The sequence below is a fragment of the Phalacrocorax aristotelis genome, chromosome 13 (assembly GCF_949628215.1).
Source record: "Phalacrocorax aristotelis chromosome 13, bGulAri2.1, whole genome shotgun sequence".
NCBI classification, from domain to species: domain Eukaryota; kingdom Metazoa; phylum Chordata; class Aves; order Suliformes; family Phalacrocoracidae; genus Phalacrocorax; species Phalacrocorax aristotelis.
The window spans coordinates 18,102,110-18,113,482 of record NC_134288.1 but is presented as its reverse complement, the minus strand read 5'-3'; the positions used below and the strand labels follow the sequence as shown (position 1 = coordinate 18,113,482).

The window sequence follows — 11,373 nt, the reverse complement described above, 5'->3', positions numbered from 1 at the left end:
ACTAAATCAGTGATGCTGCAGGGCCTGGGGCTGTCCCTACGTCAGCAGGGGATGCAAACACAGGGTCTCTCCTGTGCTTTCCCCCTGATTAGGGGGCACCTGCTAATACCTGCATCTTCAGGTGAGCTATGACGATGCACTTGAGTGAGCTGAGGGGGAGCCAGGTCCCTTTAAGGCTTTCCTATTTAAAGTCATGAGGCTGCCATGCCTTGGGATGCTCCCTGGCAGTGGGGGGTGTTGCTTGTGACCCCCACCTTTTGCTTTTCAGGTGGTGCTGACCCAGTGCCTGTGCGGTAGGGAGCTGGGGGAGATGTTTTGCTGCGAGTGTAAGACTTGGAGCGGGGCAGTATATGCCCATGAGCATCAGCATGAGCTCACGTCTGCCGGCAGCGACGCAGCCTGAAGAGCCTTAAGTAGGTGTTGAAAATTAGGAGTTTCTTTCAAGAAGCTCTCAGGGTGGGAGGCACCGTGTGGCTCAACAGTGATTGATAGCGTGCGGCTGGCTCACGCCCTGGGCATTTCAGCTCCTGGCCGTGAAGACCCCGATGCCAGCAGCACAGGGGGGTGTGGAGGCTCCAGGAGGGGGGCACGACTAAGCCCTGCTCCCTCTGTGCACACTGCTGGGCATGTGGCCACCAAAATGCTCCTCTGGCTCTCACCATCTGAATGTGGGGCTGGGGAGGAGAAGGGAGAGGTGCCTCTGCACTGAGCTGTGGCTGATGGGGACACACGGATGGTTTCTCCTTGCTGCACACCCTCGGGAGGTGGGAACTCTGCTCAGTCCTGCTCTGTGTGCTCCAGAGCCCAGGAGCTGCCCTAAAGCCCCTGGATATCAGTATTCCTCCATTATCTTGGTGGTGTGTCCTCAGGAGGCTCTGTAACAAAAGCTGCCTCGCTTTTCTTTGTTGTTTGGGGTTCACAGGTGATGCTTCGAAGCTAGACCCCTGCCTTATTTCCCCAATATGGTGACTGCATTTGGGGAGCAGGGCTGGTCTGGCTTCGGTGCCTGGGGCAGGCGTGGGGCTCCCCTGCCCTGACAGTTGGGGCAGCTCCTCCTGCCTCAGAAATAACCTTGGGTTTGCTCCCATTTTGGTGTCCATCTTTCCTACGAATAGGACTGCTCTTGAATTCCTCCCAAAAGGGCCAGGTGAGATCATGGGGGGGGGGGGGGGGGGCCGTACTTCATCGTGGGTGCCCAGCTCTCCCACGGGTGCTGTGAGGCTGTGCGCACACATGCTCTGGCAGAGCAGGAGGGCCTCCCCACAGTGTTACCCTGTAACCACAGCTAATTGCAATTTACCCTGATAAAATTAATAGCAGAGCGAGGGGAAGACTCCAGCTGCTTTACAACCCCTTGGTCAGGCCAGAACTCCACCTCTGGGCGCACATGGCTTTGCAGGTCCCCATGTCAGTGGTGCCGCTGCTCCCCAAGGGTTCCCCCCAGATATTTAAAACATGAAGCGTGACTAGTCCCTGCCTAAGTGATGCTGCCTCGGCAAATGTCTGCCCAAAAGGACAGCCAGGTTTCCCTGTGAAGGGGGAGGGTTTGGGTTTGACAGGGATGTTCTGGTTACTGCGCTCCCTGGGAGGTGGCAAGGACCCCTGCTCAGCCTGGCTGGCTGCGGACCCTCACCCGGGGTTTGGGCTGCAGCCAGATGGGGCAGAAAGCAAAGGGTGAGAAATGCGTGGTGCAGAGCCCATGTGAGACTTGGTGCATGGCAGGATTAGACCTCCCTCTGGGTGTTTTACCCAGCAATTCCCACATCCAGCCAGCAGCTCCAGGTGCAGCTCCTGCTGTGCTGGGGGGTGGGAGTTGGGGGGGGGCTGTGGTTTGCATGGCACCAGGATCCCCTGCCCTTGTCGGCTGTTGGGAAGGTAGTGATGTGCTGGGGGAGAAGGCCAAGGGCGAGTCACTCTCCACAACAGGCCAAGCCTCAGGATTTCTGGGCTGTTTTCCATGCGTCTGCATACACTGGAGCTGTTGGCTTGTCGCACAGCGGTGCGGGCTGCTCCCCCAGCCTCGGCGCCTGGCTGCAGCCTGGAGAGCTCGACAGCCACGAGCAACCCCCGTCCCCGTCCCTTGCTGCGCGCCACCACTAAGCCTCAAAATATGCCGATAACAGCCACTTGTGCAAGACACTGCTTGCATTAGCCTGCCCGGAGATTAGGTAACCCCGTCCCGAGACCTTGGAGCAGGTGCTCCTGCAGAGCCCGTGCCCCACGGGCAGGGCTCCCCGCTCCACCGGGCACGCCAGCCGGGGCTGTGACTTCGAGCACCACATGCCCCGAGGGGGTCCCCACCTCTGCGAGCGGTGGGTCTGAGCTTGCTCCCTGCGCTGCTGTCTGGTGCTTGACCTCAGAAGTATCTCGTGGCAGGGAGTCCCCCCGCTGCGGCTGTGTATCGGATTTAAATGGGAGTCTCAAGTGTTACCAAGCGTCTCCTTCTGTGTGGCAAGAGGTATGAAGTAAGTGCTGCTACCGGAGCCAGCTGAGAATGTTTTAAAGAAATGCTGTTAACTGGAAACTATCAATAAGCTGCAATCAATACAGTGGAAAAGGGTTGATTTTGATTGATTTCCTCTGCTTGAAAACATGCCCCCACTGTTGCAGTTCTGTCAAATCACATTTTTTCCAATCTGAAATGATTTTTTTTCCCCTCCATGAAATATAAGTTAATTAAATGCACTTAAAAACATTCCATATGTTCAAAGTGAAAAGAAATATTTCAGAAGTGTCTGAAGCAGGATGGAAGAACTGACTGAAGCTGATCTAATTCAAGAGTTTCTGTTGGGAATGAGCCTCGAAATGTCTTTCTCCCACCTCCTCACCTTTTGGAGGGAAGGTTTCCAAGACCTCGACTGCTTTTCTTGTGTTGTTAACTGACCTGGGCGCCATGGTGGGTGTTGGCTGTCGCTGGCCCTGCTCTGGAGGCGCCAGGCTGTGCGGAGGGGATGCAGCCGGAGCCCCACGGGACGCAGCGCTGGGGGGACAGGGACTGGTGTGTCACACTCGTGCAGGGTCAGCACCGAAATGCGGCACTTGGGGCCACCTCTGCAGCCCTGGGGTGGTGGCAGCGGGTGCCTGGGGATGGCGGAGGAGTTCGGGGAGGGACGTGGGGGTTCCGTGGGGCAGCCGGGATGTTCAGGCAGTGCTGGTGCCGGTGCAAACCCCCGGTCCCTGCTGGTGCAGGTGAGCCAGCCCAGCCGAGCAGCGTGGGGCCAAGCCTCGCAGGGGACTTGCCTGGATCTGCTGTCGGGTACTTGCTGCTGACTCATGTGTTACCAGCAGAGATGCCCTGTTGGTGTATGTTTTGCAGGCAAGCCTGGATAAAAGGTGATTGTAAGCACAGCCCAGACTTGACGTTGTTTATTAGCAGACTCGTTTTATTGCAACATCTCGGGTCCTTTCCAGGATGCTATAATACAGCAGAGAGCACCATGAAAAAGGCTCCAGAGAAAACAGTGGTACCTGTCCTCCTTCTGGCACTGGAAAAGCCGACAGCTTGGCCCTGGAGAAGCAGAGCTGCTTGGCAGCAACTCTGCAGCGAGGACATGTGGTGTGCAGCACCCAGGGACAGGACTGAACTGGCCGTTCCTGCTGTCACCGCCATGCCACAGCAGGACTGACACTGCATGGCAAAGCTCCTTCCCCAAGCTTCAGATCTGTGGTGAGCTGAAGCAAAGCCCCTTCTACCCTGGTGCAGAGCTGGTGTCCCCCAGCACCCCTTCGTGCAGTGACAGCCCTGCTGAGAAGCTGGGTGCTGCAGTGGTGACCCCAGCCAGGCTGTGGTGCCTGCGTGGACTCCACTCCCCAGACCAGGTGGGTGACACCTGCTTCAATATACGTTTCAGCAGCTCAAAATAAAGCAAACTTGGGGCTTTCCAGGCCTTTCCTGCCCCCCCTTCCTGAAGGTGTATATCTGCCAGGTCAGAAGGAAGGCATGGGAACCCAATGCTGTCCCAGGCTGTGCTGAAAGCACAGGTCAAAATGAGCTAATTCCTGTGGGGAAGGGATGGATCTGACCCATAAGGACCCTCCCATCATCGCTAGTCTAGATAAACATCCCAATAAACATGGGTTGATGCAATTAGCACACGCAAGGGGACACCAGCCTGTCTCCCTCCTGCCTGGGGAGGGGGAGCAGCCAGGGGTGGCGGTGGGGTGTGGGGAGAGCTGGGGGCCTTGGGGACCTCCGGATCACCCTCCCTGCCGGCCTGTTAATATCCAAAGTGGCTGTGATAAGAAGCAGTTGCTGGGGCCGCAGGTGGGAAGGTGTCAAGTCGTACGCACGGAGCTATAAACAGTGCGTGCCCATAAACCAGATCAAAGCAGAAAGAGTTTATTTTCAGAAGGTCTGCTTCCTCTGCAGAGCCCAAGACAAAGAGCTTTTGGGGGAAGAGGGGAAGGAGGAGAAAAGGGGGAGAGGTAGCAGAGGGGAAAGGATGCTGTGGTTGGACCTAGCAGGTCCAGGCTGTGCGAGCAGCTGGTGCCAGCTGGGTAGTGGCAGCTCCCGGAGTCCTCCCACGGTGCCCCTAGTGTGGCTGTGCCCTGAGGGGGACGTGGGGTCCCAGCCCCCTGCCCCAGGGCAGTGTGAGCCGGGCAGCTGGGACAGGGCTGCTCCCCGCCTGCCTGGAGCACCTGAGCATGAGCCTGTAAGTCACAAGCCCTTAAGCAAACTATTGTGAAACCCTTGTTGGTTTGCAGAGTCTGTCCCCACCCTCCAGCCCTCAAATCACAGGGCTCAGCTACTGGAGCGCAGTTGGGGGGAAGTGGGCACCCACGGCTCCCACCTGCCCCTCGGCCGAGGAGCTCGTGCTTGCCGCAGGCAGGAGGAGGAGGAGGAAATTCAAGAGGGGGAAGGCAGCCGCAGCAGGTTTGTCAGCAATCAGAGCTCAAGAGGTCAGGGAGCAGATGTTGGGGTTGTAATGAGTGCGTGTTAGCTCAGCGACGCCTGTATCCTGTACTGCCTGGGCTCCACTCGCCCCCTTATTTAGACAGAAAATTCCCACTCCTTTCCCACTGCCTGGCTATGAAATGAGCCAGATTAAGCTGTTTGGATCTCAAGATTGTTCAATTTTAATTCTAGTTGAAGATAGCCCTCTGAATCTACCCATGCACTACCAGAAATGGGTGCCACAGCTGCAGGTCCCCACCGTAGTATGTTCTTGGGGAGACGGGGCAGCATTGCCGCAGTGCATTTTTTTCCCCCTCCTTCCTTGTATTGACACTGTCAGGCTCAGAGGGTCAAATCCTGGCTGCTGTTCTCCAAGAGGAGAGCAAGAGCTTCTGGATCTGCCCCAGTCCCACCAGTGCATCCTTTCCGGTGATGCCTTGGTTGCAGAGGACACCAGACCCACGCAGCCCCTCGTGCTTTCGCACCCTGGCCCCCTCCCAGCAGGCAGGGGTACAGCCCACACCAGGAAATAGGTAACAGCTGCCCCCAAATCCCTCGCACCCCCTTCCACGCACACAGTTCGCTGCCGACTGGCCCCGGTGTGCTGCCACCGCATCCCCCCGCTCACTCTGTGCGGTGGGCACCGGCTGCGCCCGCAGTGCTGCGGCGGGATGCGGCCCTCGGTGCTTTTTCTCAACCAGCCTTGCAAAGGGGAGGCACAGCTCTTCAGAAACTGTGTGCTGGGACTGTAACAGCTATTGCTCCATCCCAGCAGTGCGGGGTACGATGTGTTGGTCCCGCAGCTGCCTGGCTCTGCTGGGGTGGGGCATGCTGGCCCCTACCCTGCAGGGCTCCCATGGGCCTCAGGTTTGAGCCACAGCAATTAAATGCCTAGGTTTTTCCAGGATTGCTTTTCCTGCAGCCCCCCACAGCTTTCTGAGCCGGCTTTCTTGGTGAAGTAAGAGTAACGGGCTCACTTTCCCTGGGAAGGCAGCAGCACCAGTCCCACACCACCCTGGCAGCACCTGCCACTGTGCCGGCCGTTACCTTCCCATTCATAACGACCGCGAGGGAAACACATTGCATGGTCTTCAAGGGAAATTTCACTCTGGTTTGCACAAATATTTATCCCACCTGTTTCCTGCCTGGGCCGGCTCCGGGCCCGGAGGACACGGTGGGTCACAGGCAGCAGGGCAGAGGAAGCAGCGGGGAACCGGCTGCTTCTCACACAAAGACCTTTGGTCTGCAGGGCTGTGTGGTTTGCAGCAGCCCCTGTTTCTCTCTGCTGCGCTGTCATGAGCGGCTGGCTACGGATTTAATATCTGGTGTGGTGTCCCGGTGTTTGTAGGGGAAGGGCAGGGTGTGGGCAAGGGCGGGGGGGGGGGGCCTGCATCTCTCAGCTGGAGAAGTAAAAGCCCTTTACAAGTTGCCTTTAGTTTGCTTTCACCCATGCTGGAGCATCTCTGGAGGGAAGCAAACGGACTGGGGAAGCAAACGGGCTGGGAAACTAGCACATATTCGTACCAGGGTATTTCTGATGACTGTCACCAGCCTGCTGTTAAATGTCCCTGTTCCTTCACCCCTAAGGGGCCCTTCTCTGAGCTGGTCCTACAGCAGCCCAGGCTGGATCCTGTTCCCCATCGTGCTCCCTGGCTACCCTGTGAATTGCTGGCATTGCCACCTGGAACACCTGCAGCTGGTAACTACCAGCGCTCGCTTTTGGGTGGGACAGAATGAAAAGCAATTCCCCGGCACCGCGCTGCATGGGACGGCGCGGCTGCAAGGAGCCGGTGCTTGGCCAGGCACGGCTGCATCCACCGCCAGCTGCGGGTACCGCCCTGTGCAGGAAATCCCTGGCCCACGGGGCCGGGGCGCCGGGAAGGATGGCCATGCTATTCTTACCCTTGCCCCTCGCCTCCCTCCCGGCTGGCCGCAGGGGACAGGATGCGGGCTGGCTGTCTCCGACTCAGAGCACCAGGCTACCTGCGACGTGAAGAGCTTGGCCCCGGGGCGTCCTCCCCATCTCACTCCTAAGATTAGCCCGAACTGTCCTGCAGGCAGCTGTTCCCAGCACAGGCACGGCCCCAGCTCCCTCCGGGGGGCTGCTGCAGCCCTCCCAGCCTTCCCCCCGTCATCGCTGTGCTTCTCCCCTCTTCCCAGCCAGCCCGTGATTCATGCGCACAGCTCATCAGGGCCTCCCTGGAAAGCCCCCGAGGAGGCACAGCTCACGGACACATCTGTGCGGGCGGCACAATTGCCAGCGGCGGGCTGGGCCAGCCCGCACCTGCACCGGGGCCGCTGGCCGCATTGTTCTGCCTTCCTGCGCCTGCCCCCTTGCGCGGCTTCCACCCGCCAAGGAAAGAAGCGTTTGCAAAGCAGCCGTGCCCGCCAGAGGCACCGTGCAGGGCAGAATGCTGGCAGGAAGGGTTTGACTCACACTGGAATTAATGAAAACAAAAGTCTGCAAATAAATAGCATTCGCACTGTTTCCTCACCGGAACGGGCTCCCATTTCCTAGGCAGGGTGTCTTCTGCTGCGTGTGCACCGGCGCTCCTCATGGTATCTCACCTGCGGGACTGATCCTGCCGCCATCGAACAGCCTCCCCTCCCTGCTGCCCTCAGTGGCAGCAGTGCCACGCTAACCAAAACCCTTCCCAAGTTTTTGCTTAGCCGCAGGCAAGCAGAGGCAGCAGCGGTGCAGTCCCTGCGCTTGGTTGCTGCGAGCAGCCCCCAGACCCGTGGCTTTCATCACAAACCTGAACCCCAGCCTGGCTTGAACTTCTGGCAACCTCAAGCCAGGCTCAGCAGAAACCTGGATCCCATTATGGACTCACCTGGGCTGAGGTTCAAGCGAGCATGGGCTCTTTCTTGAGCAAGCATTTCGTTTTATTGGAGGGGAGCACATAGGTTTTACCGCATGGATCCCATCCCTGCACCATGCTGTCTTCCACAGCTGGAGCTGAGCTTTGCTCCGTAGTCTTTGAGCCCAGGATCTCCTGCTGCCCACGCTGGCCTCTGCCAGTTGAGCTGGACTCACTGTCCCTCTGGCAATCCTGTATTTCATTCCTACTGCTAACCCAGGAGCAGGCAGGGGCTGGGGGATGCAGAGCAGCCCCACAAACTGCCCAGGCGCCTGCAACAGGGCCAGCAGCTCCGCAGCCTGAGCGGGGTGCTGCTTTTCCCCAGAAACGCATCATGGTGTGGATGGAGAACAAAAACCAGGACTCAGTGTCAGCTTTTCCCAGTCTTTGCCCCCAGGTCCCAGATAACTTCCTTACCACTTGAAAAAGGCTAGATGTTAGGTACTGGGACTTTTAAGCCAAAAAACACCACTGTGGGCTATGAGAGCTAGCCTGACCCACACGGCAGGTTGTTCTGCGCTGAGACTCACACCAGATCCCTTTTCTTTTACCCATGTGAGAAATCAATTGACTCAGTGTGTGGTTGCTGCCGCCGCTGCAGGTGAGCTGCTGTGCAGCAAAGTCATCCCTCCCCTCGCAAGCACCTGCAGAGGATGCCTTTGGCCAGGGCATCTCCAACCCACTTCCCTGGATGCCCTGGGCTCCCGCAGCCCTCAGCCATCGTGGGGAGCAGCAGCCCATCGGCCGGGAGAGCCCCAAGCGTTTCCTGCTGAGGCAGCACATTCCCGGAGGGAGGAAAGGTCGCAATGCTGGGGCTGCCCCGGGCTTCCTCTCCCCGCTCCCAGGGACGCTGTCGGCCGCCGCAGTTTCCTCCGGTTCCTGCCCAGCCTTTGCAAGGTGCAAACCAAAACTTCGCATCAACGGTGGTCCCACTCACCGGCTCCCCTCACCTGAGCATGTCACCCCCACCCGTACCAGAGTGGTATCTTTATTTAGGTGGGTGGGCACTGGGGTGGGCGCGGGAGTCTTGGTTTTATTTGCTTGGCAGAAATGGGGTGATGCATCGGGCGCAGCTGGACAAGGCAAGCCGGGACGACTGCTCACTGGGCCGGAGGCGGATGGCTTCCTGGCTTCCCCAGTGACACACAGCCTGGTGGTGACAGAGACGAGTCACTTCCCTTCTCCCCCCCTGCTCTGGCCTTAACGAAGCACCACAACCGCCATCCTCATTTGCCTTCAGCCCCCAGGGTGGGGGAAGCAGGGCTGGGGCTGGGCAGCAATGGGGGCGGTGGAGGGGACGAAGTCTCCATGTGGCACCGCAGGGGTGCACCCTCCTTCTCACTCCTGGACTGCAGTTTACATAAAATCAAATTTTGTACTACCCGAGTGACCATGTCCGTGTAATAAATTGCATTCACAATGTATTTAGCAGACCATTTAATAGAAAATGTGAAGCAAAAGCATCTAGCGCAGTGCTTAATAGAAAAATTGAAGCAAGATTAACCAAGACAACCATGTGGAAATGAAACTTTGAAACTTATTAAAAAATCAGGCACAGACATCATCGTAGCAAAAACCCCCATCAGTATGAGTCATTTCGACTCTCTCCCAGAGAAAAAGCACCAAAATGCTCATGTCCTGGTGAAGTGTTTCGCTTCTGACTGCCCAGGCGGCGGGTCCCAGCACCGCAGAAATGCCGCCCAGACCCGGGTGATGCTCACTTAGTACCGAGGGGGAACAAAACCCGGTCAGTCCCACTGCTGTGGCCAAGGTGTTTATTGTCCATGGCCAGCAACTGAATCGGCTGCAGGTATTTTCTGTGTTTTCAAGTATTTAACTTACCTGAAGCACAATTTACTTCCATAATCTATTTGTCTAATAGGTTTTAATAATAATTTTGTGAGAGGTTATAGTCTAGCACGGGGTCGATAATCCCCTGCAGTCCGCAGAGGGAGCTGGCAGCCACAGGGAGGGAGGGCGTGCTGGGGCTGCCCAGGGAGCCCCATGCTGCCGCTGGGACCGGCAGGAGGGTTTATCTGCGGCGCTACCTGCTGTTATCGTTTGTCCTTTCACATGGGTTTATCAGCCGGCGGCCCTTCCTTTCACAAACTGTGGGGGGATTAATTTAATAACCTCGACAGGCAGAGGGGCTGATGACGGAAGGGCTGGCATGCTCCCGCGGCACACGTCCCCCGGCACAGACAAGCCATGGCAGCAGGGAGGCTCTGGGGTGGCAGCTGGACCCCCCCCCGGGATGAACCCACAGCGGAGGGTCCCATCCCCTTTCCAAGGCCGGGGAAACCAAGGCGCACACAGCCGCGCGCCCCAGGCGAACCCACGACAGAAACAGGTCTCGGACTGCTTGGCCCCCCTGCCCAGAGCTTCAGCTCCAGCTTCCAGGAGGGGAGAAAAGGACTTATCTGAACCTCTTCGACACTCAGAATATGTTTGCTTTGGCTCTGGGTTAATATGTGTCGGTTTACTCATCTGATAGAGATCAATGAGCAGAGCTGGCCCGGACAAAAGATGTGACTGGTCTATTTTCTGCCCGTTTCAAAGCCTTCAGCCTCGGCAGCAGTGCAGGGGTCCCCCTCACTGTCACCAGCCCATTAAAGTATCTGAAAATCAGGCTGAACATTTTTGCGCAGCCTGCCACCAAATGTCCTGCCCGCGCTGGGAGGGGGCGCGGGAGCTCTGCCTTTCCCGGCATCCCTGCCTGGGCGCGTTGGCGCAGGGTGAGCATCGCTGCGGGGCGGGCTAGGGGAGGGAGCTGCCACCGTCACGGCCAGGTCCGGGTGGGACCTGGAGGCAAGGAGAAGCAGGGTGCCGGGGTGCCTTGCCCGAAGCGCCCTGCCCAGCTGAGCCCGGCAGCGGTGGCGCCAAGTTCAAGCTCCTGGCTGTCCCCGGCCAGGCTCTCTGCAGCCCAGCTGGCCCCTCCTGCTCCCGTCCCTGTTCCCATCATCCTTCCCTGATAACGCAAGGAACAATAGCGGCGGCAGCAAACTCAGGGCCAGAGCTTAGCACGGCCGATCAGGTAAACCAGAGGAGGGACAAAAACAAACAGAGCTAAAAGGGCTCCTCCAGGCCCAAGGCCGGGGCCCTTTCAGGGATTAAGTCCCCTTGTGCCAGGGTGAAGCAAGCGTTTACCAAAGCTGTCACTATAAATCCCAGCAGCCCCATGTGCAAGAATGGTTTGGGTCCACCCTGTGTGTGCTGTGGGGGCTGCAGACAGGGCCTCTCCCCGCCCCTGCTCCCCATCTGTAGTGGGGTGCCAGCGGCACCAGCTGCCCCCTGCCCAACGGGACCCATGGGGGAGGACAAGAGCTGGCTTTGCCCCTGCGCTGGGGCCAGTGCTTCACCTGCTCCCATGGGAGCTGGAGGGAACCCAGGGAGCAGGACCTTGCGTGGGAGGCCCCGCTGCCCCTGGCAGCTGCTGGCCATGGCTGCACTCACCACCCCTGCCCACCCAGCCGCTGCCCACTGGTGGCTCACACATCGAGGGGCCGAGCACCTCTTTTCCCCACGCACTGGCGAGCCAGCACCAGCCCGGCTCAGGGCTGCATCATGCAGCATCACCTCCAACCCACTCTTCAGCCTCCACCAAGAACAGTCTGGCTT

At 58.5% G+C, this 11,373-nt stretch overlaps 1 long non-coding RNA gene across 1 annotated transcript; it reads left to right on the top strand.

Annotated features, from left to right (window-relative positions):
* Positions 1-4,732: 4,732 nt before the first annotated feature.
* On the top strand, positions 4,733-7,388 carry LOC142063960 (uncharacterized). Its single transcript, XR_012662934.1, has 2 exons — positions 4,733-4,873; positions 7,055-7,388. It is a non-coding gene; the product is annotated as an uncharacterized LOC142063960 (long non-coding RNA).
* The last annotated feature ends 3,985 nt before the right edge of the window (positions 7,389-11,373 follow it).